Source organism: Chiloscyllium plagiosum, unplaced genomic scaffold (assembly GCF_037043375.1).
Source record: "Chiloscyllium plagiosum isolate Xiang-an unplaced genomic scaffold, Cpla_swu_hap1 HiC_scaffold_36, whole genome shotgun sequence".
In the NCBI taxonomy this organism is placed as follows: Eukaryota; Metazoa; Chordata; class Chondrichthyes; order Orectolobiformes; family Hemiscylliidae; genus Chiloscyllium; species Chiloscyllium plagiosum.
Genome location: NW_028270174.1, coordinates 38,237,515 through 38,249,106, shown reverse-complemented (window position 1 = coordinate 38,249,106; position 11,592 = coordinate 38,237,515).

Below are 11,592 nucleotides of genomic sequence, written 5' to 3'. Positions count from 1 at the left end.
GACATGAAGTGGATAGCACTGCTGCGCCACAGCACCAGGGTCCCAGGTTCGATTCCAGCCTTGGGTGACTGTCTGTGTAGAGTTTGCACGTTCTCCCTGTGTCTGCGTGGGTTTCCTCTGGGTGCTCCGGTTTCCTCCCACAAGTCCAAAGATGTGCAGGTCAGGTGAATTGGCCATGCTAAATTGCCCGTAGTGTTAGGTGCATTAGCTAGAGGGAAATGGGACTGGGTGGGTTACTCTGCAGAGGGTCGGTGTGGACTTGTTGGGCCTTTTTCCACACTGTAGGGAATCTAATCTAAAAAAACTGCATGAGTATCTGAGGAATTGTGAATTTTGTAGTCTCCCACCCCAGAGTACATCAGAGCCCTAGCCACCCCCAATGCTTCATCCATATGGTGTTCAACAGCTTACAGTGGGGACCTAGTATGTGGTAACTAAAAGGAGGGTTCTCTCCCGATGTTTGACCTGAAGTCATGGGTGGCTGTGACAGGACTAGAGCTCAGATCAGATACATTGGTTGTGGGATCACTTAGCCTTGTCTACTGGATGTAACTCCTACTGTTTGACATGCTAATGCTCCTATTTGGTAGGTTCACCAGGTTGATACCTAATTTTTTGTTGTACTTCCTGCTGTTCCTGGCATGTTGTTTATTGAGGAGAAAGTGAGGACTGCAGATGCTGGAGATCAGAGTCGAGAGTGTGGTGCTGGAAAAGCACAGCAGGTCAGGCAGCATCTGAGGAGCAGGAGAATTGACGTTTCAGGCATAATCTCTTCATCAGGAATGAGGCTTGTGGGCCAGGAAACTGAAAGATAAATGGGAGGGGGTGTGGGTGGGGCTGGGGGGAAGGTAGCTGGGAATGCAATAGATAGATGAAGGTGATGGAGAAGGTGATAGGTCAGACAGGAGGGTGGAGCAGACAGGTGGGAAAGCATCCAAATTGGCACTGCCCTCCTGACCTGTCCATCACCTTTCCCATCAAACAGCTCCACCCTTGTCTCCAACCTATCATCTTCTCCCTCACCTTCATCTACCTATTGCATTCCCAGCTACCTTCCCCCCAACCCCAAACCCCTTCCCATTTATCTCTAAGCCCCCTGGCCCATAATCCTTATTCCTGATGAAGTGCTTATGCCTGAAATGTCGATTCTCCTGCTCCTCGGATGCTGCCTGACCTGCTGTGTTCTTTGTTGATCCAGGGTTGACCTCCCAGCTTATATGTAATAGTTGTTTGGGAGATATACTATGCCTTGAGATTACAAATTCTTGTTCAGTACAATTCAGGTTCTGTTCATGGTAAATTGAGCCTCATGAATACTCAGTTTGAAATCATAGATTTGTTCGAAGTCTGCCCATTTAGTACAGTGGTAATGCCACACAAGAGGTTGGAGGTTGGAGGTTGTCTTCAATGTGAAGGTTGATTTTGGTCTCCACAAGAACACAAGAACTGTGCAGTGGTCATACCAACAGTGTTGACTTGGACTGATGAATCTACAATAGGTAGATAGGTGAATACAATCTGAAAAAGTTTTTTTTTTTGTTGGTTCTTTCACAGCCTGTTGCAGGCCTAGTCGAGCAGTTATGTCCTGTAGGATTTGGCCAACTCAATCTGTCATGCTACTGCTGAGCCACTCTTGGTGATGAACATTGAAGTCTCTCATCCAGCATAGATTCAAAGCCTTTGATACCCTTTATGTTTTTACCAAAGTGTTTGACATGGAGGAGGACTGAGTCATCAATGGATGTGGGAGGCAGAAGGCTTTCTTGCCCATGTTTAACTTGATGGGATTTGATCGGGTCTGACGCCAGTATTGAGGTCTCCCAGAAAACCACCTTCCTACCGCCTATCGGTGTTACACCTCTGCTGTAACTGTACTCTCAGCAGGACATGGCATCCATGAGGGGTGCTTTTGGTAGAGATGATTTCCCCGAGTTTTTCTATGACTCCCCATGTTTGTCTACTGCTGTTCTCCCAATACTAACACAGGGACGGAGATTTTGGCAAGGAAGTCTATGAACAGTCAGCAGGACTCCATTTGCCATTGTTGTTCCTAAGGCTTCAGTTAATGATGGGAAGGCCCATTAGATCAAATTTCTTTAATTATACAATTTCATGGCAGTTTTGTACCACTGAGTGGATTGTGAGGTCATTTCACCAACAGGCACTTAACAGTCCATCACTTTACAGTGGGTCTAGAATCAGATGTAGGCCAGGATAGGTAAGAATATCAACTCTCAATTTCTGAAGGGCATTACTGAATAAGGTGGGCTCCTGTGAAAAATGTTACATGGTTGCCATTGCACTAGTTTTCTTTGTCAATTTCAGGTTTTATTGAATTCAAATTTCACCATCTGTCATGTTGTGATACAAGTCCATATCCCCAGAATGTCAGTCTGGGGTTCTGGATGACGAACACACTGATGTTCCCACAATGCCACTGCCTCCCCTACAATCAGCAGAGTTAGCTGATTATATTTTGAAACACAACTGGAGTGCACATCATTCCAACCAGCAGCTGTTGGAAGGGTAAGTCGACAATCCATATGCTGACACACAAATGAAGAGGTTGACAAAAGAAGGATTAACTTGAATAACAAACAGTTTTTCCAGTGTATAAGAACAATTGTGTGTGCAATGTGTGGCTGAGGTAACTCATAGTGTATACTAGAGTGTGTGCAACTATATTTTGTTCAAAGATGGGGATGTTTGGAATCGATATACAATTACAGAACAAATGTGACTCCTGGCTTGTCATAATTACGGGAGTTACCTACCACAAAGCATCCCCTGCAGCTATCCATCTTACAATTAGTTTGACCAAAGATAGTGTCCAGGCAACTTGGTACACCACTGAACTCACAACAAGGCCTAGAATTTCCTGCTATAAATGCTGCTGCTGCTTCTTTATGTGATGAGAATCTGTGTTGGTAAGGTACATTGTTGTTTCTCACTCAGGCCTCCAAGTGAAAACTGCAGTCAGTTTCCAACGATATCATCAAACCCACATGCACATGATAAAAGAGATCTTGCTGCTTTTCGGCAAAAGTCTTTGCCTTTGATCAGTGGAGCACAGTAACTAGCAGGAGTGGGCTAAGTGTCAAGGGGAGATTCTAACTGGAGGAGAAAGTGAGGACTGCAGATGCTGGAGATCAGAGCTGAAAATGTGTTGCTGGAAAAGTGCAGCAGGTCAGGCAGCATCCAAGGAGCAGGAGAATCGACTTTTCGGGCATAGGCTTATGCCTGAAACGCCGATTCTCCTGTTCCTTGGATGCTGCCTGACCTGCTGCGCTTTTCCAGCAACACTTCTTCAGCAGAGATTCTAACTGCCCAACCACCCAGTGTTTTGTTTAGAAGCATCAATCAAAAAAAAATTCCCCACATCTCTGTATGGCAGATTTTCCCAAGAACAATTTTATTTATAAAGTGCTTATAGCAGAGTGGTGGTATTTGATAACCATTTGATGATTCCAACATCATAGGTTGCCTTTCCTGATCATGTCTGCTTAGCTGAATGGTGCAGATAAACTGAATGCAGTTCTGTGAGTGACTAGAAATCAGAAAGTAATTTGCTATTTGCTTACAATATAATGTAATACAGTACGACGCAATGAACCAAAGAAACAGGCTCTTTGGCCCACCAAGCCGGTGCCAATTCCTATTCCTTATTTAGACCTGCTATGTATTGCTCATGCATGGTATCTATCCATCTAGCCACGTCATGTTAATGTGTCTCTCAAGATTAGCCTTAAGCATTACTAACTCTTCAATAAAGATTTCTTTTCTTTTCCGGCAATACTTCTTCAATAGCTGTTCCATTAATGAGTGGATTTCGGGACATTAGTGGTTACACTTGCCTTCCACTATTCTTTGGATGAGAAGTGTACGTGATGTGTTGTGATCCCAATATCGGCTCTGGAATTGCTCAATTTGCAGTGACATAAGAGCGTTTTCCAGGCTTTGATGATCTTCTCGACTCTGTACTAGATTTAGTCTCCCCTTGTGAAACACAGAATGGCCCAGGTTATTCGATTGCTAGATAGTTATTTTTCCAGGGTTGATGGGAGTTGTGTATCAGAACCTGGTGGAATCTGTATAGTGGCAGCTTCTGAAGGAATTGCCCAGGAAGTTGAAAATTCCACTGAGCAATCCCTTTATGTTTGGAACTCTTCTATACTTTCCATTTCAGAGTTCAGAGGGCTTCACTGACCTGAAGTAAATAGTTACTTAGGAAAAAGCTAGACTATGAAACACGTAATCTAAATAAGCATTGAACTTGGAACAAGTCATATGGGTAAATCAACTTATGTCTGTCATCTATCTTTAAAAACATCAACAGAAACTGTTATGAGTAGAAAAACCATCCAAAACCATGAGTCAGCTGCACAACCAAGGTGCTAAACAACAATACCCTGAAAGTGGGAGAAAGGTGCTTCTCGAATGTGCTTCAACTTCAAAATCAATTGAAAGCAAACAGCCTGGAAAATTAATAGCAAGAGGGGATGGCACGGTGGCTCAGTGGTTAGCACTGCTGCCTCACAGCACCATGGACCTGGGTTCAATTGTAGTCTTGGATGACTGCCTGGGGTTCACACATTCTGCATGGGTTTCCTCCAGGTTCTCCGGTATCCCCCACAGTCCAAAGATGTGCAGGTTAGGTGGATTAGCCATGGGAAATGTAGGGGATAGAGTAGGGGGAAAGCCTGGTTAGGATGGTTTTCAGAGAGTTGCTATGGACTTGATGGGCCAAATGACTTGCTTCCACACTGTAGGGGTTCTATGATATGAAGAGGCCTTGCCGCTTAGTGCAAGACTATTGCTTTTACAAACCATTCACTCCAGATAAAGCACCAAATCATCTTAGTAGCTACAGGTTTGCTACAAAAATTCTGAATTGTACTTGACCTTTCAACGTCAAAGTCCTTTGTAAATATGGAGATGTGCTAAACCAGTAAATATCCTATATTTTCGAGCACCCAAGGCCTTTGTTTCGAAACACAATGAAGTGTCGATTGTAATTACAATTGTAAATGTAATTTTTACATATGTGTTTGTGTGCATGAGTGATTTTGTGTTTGAACCTCTGCCACAAATGCCTGATAATAAATAATCTTCCTTATTTTAAAATTCACAAAAGCATGTTGCTAGAACAACAAAGGGATACAGGAACTAAACTATAGTTTATGTCATAGAGTCATAAACCATAAAGCATGGAAACAAACTGGCTCAGTTCTTTCATGCTGACCAGATTTCCCAAACTAAATTAGTCTCATTTGCCTGTGTTTGGCCCCTATCCCTCTCAACCTTTTCTATTCATCTACCTGTCCAAATGTTTTTTTTAAATGGTATAATTGTACCTCCATCTACCACATCCTCATGCAGTTCACTTTATATATGCGCCACCGTCTATATGAAAAAGATGTTCTTTAGGTGTCTTTTAAATCTTTCCCCTCTCCACCTTGTATCCTCCAGTTTTGGACTCCTATCTCAGGGAAAAGAACTTTGCTATTCAGTTTATTCATACCCCTCATGATATTATCAACCTCTATAAGTTCATTCATCAACTTCCTATGCTCCAGTGAAAAATATCCCAGCCTCTCCTTATAACTCCAACCCTCCAGTTTTGGTAATGTCTTTTGTAATTTTGTAAATCTTTTCTGTACTCTTTCCAATTTAATAATATCCTTCCTATTACAGGGCAACAAGATCCCACTTTCAAGGAACTATGGGTATGAAGATTTTGATTCCTCACCGTGCCGCAAGACACTAATCTTGGCTGAATGGGTAAAGTAACACTACATTGATGCAGAACCTAGCAGGAAAAGGAAACCTCAGTTTCAAGCATCAGAATATGTGGAGGATAAATACTAGAAAGTAAAGCTGCATCATCTCAGACAGTGTCTCCCATTAGAGGAAGATAGCTGGTGGTGACTTACCCTGAGAATCTTCACAACTCAGGTGAGGTATAAGGTTGAAAAGGTGGGACGTCCATAGCAACCTCAGCGAGTACAGGAATTAAACTAACACTGTTGGCATCAAATACCAGCTGTCCAGCCTACTGAGCTAACATAGTGGAATGGGTATCTGGCACAAACAGGAAGGTAAGGGCACTTGTAGTTAACAGCAGTTTAGCTTAGATTCCCTACAGTGTGGAAACAGGCCCTTCGGCCCAACCAGTCCACACCGACCCTCCAAAGAGTAACCCACCCAGACCCATTTCCCTCTGATTAATACACCTTGGGCAATTTAGCATGGCCAATTCACCTGACCTGCACATCTTTGGAGTGTGGGAGGAAACCGGAGCCCCCGGAGGAAACCCACGCAGACACGGGGAGAATGTGCAAACTCCACACAGACAGTCACCCGAGGCTGGAATCAAACCTGGGACTCTGGTGCTATGAGGCAGCAGTGCTAATCACTGAGCCACCATGCCACCCCAATCACAACAAATTTCTAATAATGGCTGATTCACTTCAATTATAATGCAGTGTGTTTACAGAATAAAGGTGGGCAAACATACTAATTTAAAGGATATGAATAATTGAACTTGACTGAGAAACATCAATAAAATAATTAAGTTCTTGAATCATGAAACATATTTGAAAATCTCCTCTCCTGTAACATAAAGAGATATGTTTTTGTCACACAAGGATAATGGAGCTTGAAGTGTTTTAGCCCAGGGAACAATTGAGGTAAAGACTAAGACCGGTCTTAAGGGAAAGATGGATAGCTTTTAATTTAGTTAGGGACAATGTAGTAAAACTGGGTCAGTGAAATTGGTTTTAATTCTCTCTACCAAAGATACTGCAGCATCAAAGACCTCTCTCCATGCTATATGTTGCTTTGGTTCTAAGATTCCATTTAATACTATAGCAACACTACAAAATACCCTGAATCCCAAAATGGAAATTCTTTTAACATTATAAATGACTTGCTGTAAATTTCCGTACTATTGTATTTTATTTCACTCTTTCAATAATAGTTTAGAATAATAGTTATTAAGCATTACAACTTTGATCATCAGAATTTGTAAAATATTAGCTTTTTAAGATTTGGTTCTGATTTCTAGCAATTGAAGTATTTTAGGCTATAGTTTACAAAATTATTTTATTGCTTACTTGATGTGGTCCATCTGGTTACAGCCAACGCCTGCTGCTATTTATGTGTGAATCACATATTTAGCAAATCATAGAATCCCTACAGTGGAGAAGAAGGCCACTCAGCCCACTATGCCTATACTAACCTTCTGAAGAGTATTCCACCCGAGTCGCACCACCTCCTGGATCCCTGTAACCCTCCATTTCTCATGGCTAGTCCACCTAGTCTGCACATCCCTAGACACTACAGGGAAAGTTATACGGCCAATCTATCTAATCTGCACATCTTTGGACTATGGTAGGAAACCCAGCAGAAACCCACACAGACGTGGAAAAAAAACATGCAAACTCCACACAGGCAGTCACGCAAGACAGGAATCAAACCCAGGTCCCTGGGACTGTGAGGTAGCAGTGCTAACCATGGAGCCACCATGTCATAAGTGGCCTAGTCATTTGAATAAATCTGATGAAAAGGAATTGCAAATGCTTTTCAGCTTTGCATGCTTTAATCTTTGGAGGCTGAACAGGAAACTTGTGTAACTGCTTGATCATACATCATAGGTTCCACCTGATTTTCATCAGGCAAATGATCTGACCCGCAAGATAATTCTTGAAGTAGTGAAAGTGAACGTTGCACCCTTTATATTCATATTTGCAACACATTTACATAAATAAGTGAGCTCTGCACTGGAATGTTAAAATATCTGATTACTCAAATGTTTTACTTTGTATTTCCAGGAATTACTGTTTATGTTTTTTTTCATCACTGATAAGGACAACAATCTCTAATTGCCCTGGAAAAGATATTAGTGAGCTGCATTCTTAAATTGCTGCAGTCCTTAGGGAGTTCCAGGATTTTTGACTGAGCAAAAAGGAAGGTATATCAAAATGCTTCCACTATGTCTTTTGGTGGTGTTCCCACACATCTAACAATTTGTCCGTCTCGATAGTAGAAATCATGGGAGGAATGTTGGTGAGTTACTGCAACGTATCTTGTAAATGGTCTGCACTATTATCATTATGCATTGGTAGTGAAGGAAATGAATGTTGGAGATAATAGATGGGATAGTAATCAAACTGAGCTGTTTTGCCCTGAATGGTATTATGTTTCTTGCGTGTTGTTCGAACTGCAGTCATTCAGGCAAGTAGAGAATATTCCATTATACACCTGACTTGAGCCACATAGATCATAGTTTGAGGCTGGCGAGATAGGAGATAAGTTACTCTCCATCTCACTCAAACCCTCCATCTCTGGCAACATCCTTGTAAATCTTTTCTGAACCCTTTCAAGTTTCGCTATCTCCTTCCCATAGGAGGGAGACCAGAATTGCACGTGATTCCAAAAGTCATGATTTGGAGGTGCCGGTGTTGGACTAGGGTGTACAAAGTTAAAAATCACACAAGGAGAAAGGGAGGACTGCAGATGCTGGAGATCGGAGCTGAAAATGTGTTGCTGGAAAAGCGCAGCAGGTCAGGCAGCCTCCAAGGAGCAGGAGAATCGACGTTTCAGGCATGAGCCCTTCTTTAGGAATGAGGAAAGTGTGTTCAGCAGGCTAAGATAAAAGTTGGGAGGAGGGACTTGGGGGAGGGGCATTGGAAATGCGATAGGTGGAAGGAGGTCAAGGTGAGGGTGATATGAAGGAGTGGGGGTGGGGGCGGAGAGGTCAGGAAGAAGATTGCAGGTTAGGAAGGCGGTGCTGAGTTAGAGGGATTTGACTGAGACAAGGTGGGGGGAGGGGAAATGAGGAAACTGGAGAAATCTGAGCTCATCCCTTGTGGTTGGAGGGTTCCTAGGCGGAAGATGAGGCATTCTTCCTCCAACCGTTGTGTTGCCATGGTCTGGTGATGGAGGAGTCCAAGGACCTGCATGTCCTTGGTGGAGTGGGAGGGGGAGTTGAAGTGTTGAGCCACGGTGCGGTTGGGCTGGTTGGTCCGGGTGTCCCAGAGGTGTTCTCTGAAACGTTCCGCAAGTAGGCGGCCTGTCTCCCCAATATAGAGGAGGCCACATCGGGTGCAGCGGATGCAGTAAATGATGTGTGTGGAGGTGCAGGTGAGTTTGTGGCTAATATGGAAGGTTCCCGTGGGGCCTTGGAGGGAAGGAAGGGGGGAGGTGAGGGCGCACGTTTTGCATTTCTTGCGGTTGCAGGGAAGGTGCTGGGAGTGGAGGTTGGGTTGGTGGGGCATGTGGACCTGACGAGGGGGTCACGGAAGGAGTGGTCTTTTCGGAACGCTGATAGGGGAGGGGAGGGAAATATATCCCTGGTGGTGGGGTCCGTTTGTAGGTGGCGGAAATGGCGGCGGATGATACGCTGTATATGGATGTTGGTGGGGTGGTAGGTGAGGACCAGTGGGGTTCAGTCCAGGTGGCGGTTGGAGGAGCGGGGCTCAAGGGCGGAGGAGCGAGAAGTGGTGGAGATGTGGTGGAGGGCATCGTCGATCACGTCTGGGGGGAAATTGCGGTCTTTGAAGAAGGAGGCCATCTGGGTTGTACGGATTTAGAACTGGTCCTCCTGGGAGCAGATGCGGTGGAGACGAAGGAATTAGGAATATGGGATGACGTTTTTACAGGAGGCAGGGTGGGCGGAGGTGTAGTCTAGGTAGCTGTGGGAGTCGGTCGGTTTATAGTAAATGTCTGTGTTGATTCGGTCGCCCGAGATAGAAATGGAAAGGTCGAGGAAGGGGAAGGAGAAGTCTGAGACGGTCCAGGTAAATTTGAGGTCGGGGTGGAAGGTGTTGGTAAAGTGGATGAACTGTTCAACCTCCTCGTGGGAGCACGAGGCAGCGCCGATACAGTTTGGCAAAGTGGATGACTATGATGTTGGAATCATCAAATGATTATCAAATACCACCACTCTGCTAAAGCACTTTATAAATAAAATTGTTCTTGGGAAAATCTGCCATACAGAGATGTGGGGAATTTTTTTTTGATTGATGCTTCTAAACAAAACACTGGGTGGTTGGGCAGTTAGAATCTCCCCTTGACACTTAGCCCACTCCTGCTAGTTACTGTGCTCCACTGATCAAAGGCAAAGACTTTTGCCGAAAAGCAGCAAGATCTCTTTTATCATGTGCATGTGGGTTTGATGATATCGTTGGAAACTGACTGCAGTTTTCACTTGGAGGCCTGAGTGAGAAACAACAATGTACCTTACCAACACAGATTCTCATCACATAAAGAAGCAGCAGCAGCATTTATAGCAGGAAATTCTAGGCCTTGTTGTGAGTTCAGTGGTGTATACCAAGTTGCCTGGACACTATCTTTGGTCAAACCAATTGTAAGATGGATAGCTGCAGGGGATGCTTTGTGGTAGGTAACTCACGTAATTATGACAAGCCAGGAGTCACATTTGTTCTGTAATTGTATATCGATTCTAAACATCCCCATCTTTGAACAACATATAGTTGCACACACTCTAGTATACACTATGAGTTACCTCAGCCACACATTGCACACACAATTGTTCTTATACACTGGAAAAACTGTTTGTTATTCAAGTTAATCCTTCTTTTGTCAACCTCTTCATTTGTGTGTCAGCATATGGATTGTCGACTTACCCTTCCAACAGCTGCTGGTTGGAATGATGTGCACTCCAGTTGTGTTTCAAAATATAATCAGCTAACTCTGCTGATTGTAGGGGAGGCGGTGGCATTGTGGGAACATCAGTGTGTTCGTCATCCAGAACCCCAGACTGACATTCTGGGGATATGGACTTGCATCACACCATGACAGATGGTGAAATTTGAATTCAATAAAACCTGAAATTGACAAAGGTGTTGGTAAAGTGGATGAACTGTTCAACCTCCTCGTGGGAGCACGAGGCAGCGGCGATACAGTTTTGTAAAGTGGATGACTGTATTGGCGTTGCCTTGTGCTCCCACGAGGAGGTTGAACAGTTCATCCACTTTACCAACACCTTCCACCCCAACTTCAAATTCACCTGGACCGTCTCAGACTCCTCCCTCCCCTTCCTCGACCTTTCCATTTCTATCTTGGGGCGACCGAATCAACACAGACATTTACTATAAACCGACCAACTCCCACAGCTACCTTGACTACACCTCCGCCCACCCTGCCCCCTGTAAAAACGCCATCCCATATTCCGAATTCCTTCGTCTCCGCTGCATCTGCTCCCAGGAGGACCAGTTCCAATACCGTACAACCCAGATGGCCTCCTTCTTCAAAGACCGCAATTTCCCCCCAGACGTGATCGACGATGCCCTCCACCGCATCTCCTCCACTTCCCGCTCCTCTGCCCTTGAGCCCCGTCTCTCCAACCGTCACCAGGACAGAACCCCACTGGTTTTCACCCACCACCCCACCAACCTCCATATATAGTGTATCATCCGCCGTCATTTCCACCACCTCCAAATGGATCCCACCACCAGGAATGTATTTCCCTCCCCTCCCCTATCAGCGTTCCGAAAAGACCACTCCCTCCGTGACTCCCTCGTCAGGTCCACACCCCCCACCAACCCAACCTCCACTCCCAGCACCTTC